This window comes from Pseudonaja textilis, chromosome 1 (genome assembly GCF_049901715.1).
Source record: "Pseudonaja textilis isolate UNSWEBS1 chromosome 1, rPseTex1.2, whole genome shotgun sequence".
In the NCBI taxonomy this organism is placed as follows: Eukaryota; Metazoa; Chordata; class Lepidosauria; order Squamata; family Elapidae; genus Pseudonaja; species Pseudonaja textilis.
In genome coordinates, this window is record NC_141990.1 from 230,031,325 (window position 1) to 230,031,836 (window position 512).

Genomic DNA, 512 nt, shown 5'->3' on the forward strand with positions numbered 1-512 from the left:
TTTCTGTGTGCTAGACAGTATTGTGCAATATATGTATACCACATTAAACTGAAGGCTTGAAGCATGACATTAAAGATATCCCCATTCAATGAGCAAGAACCTAGATTCGGAGATTTCTGGAAGATGACGTGGCAGAAACCATGCCTAGAGTATCATTAAAGAAATACCAGAAATCAATGACTGAACATGGGAATGAGCATATATTCAAGTCTACAATCTGATGATAAAAGTGGCAAAATATTCTTATTTCTTCCTTATTGTGTAGGTGATCTATCATCAAGTGCTCATTTAGGATGATCAACTCCCTGTAGGCAAGAGAACTGCCAGTAGATCTTTTCCCTAGCAGCTGGAACAATTTTGCACATTTTTTTTGCAATTAGTCCATAGGAAGATTATGATTAGTCACAGAAATGCACATCCCTCCAGCCATGTAGTAATGTAGCATAATTTAATATGTCATATGTTAATCATAATTTCATATATCTTGTGATATGAAGACTTTTGGTTGCTGT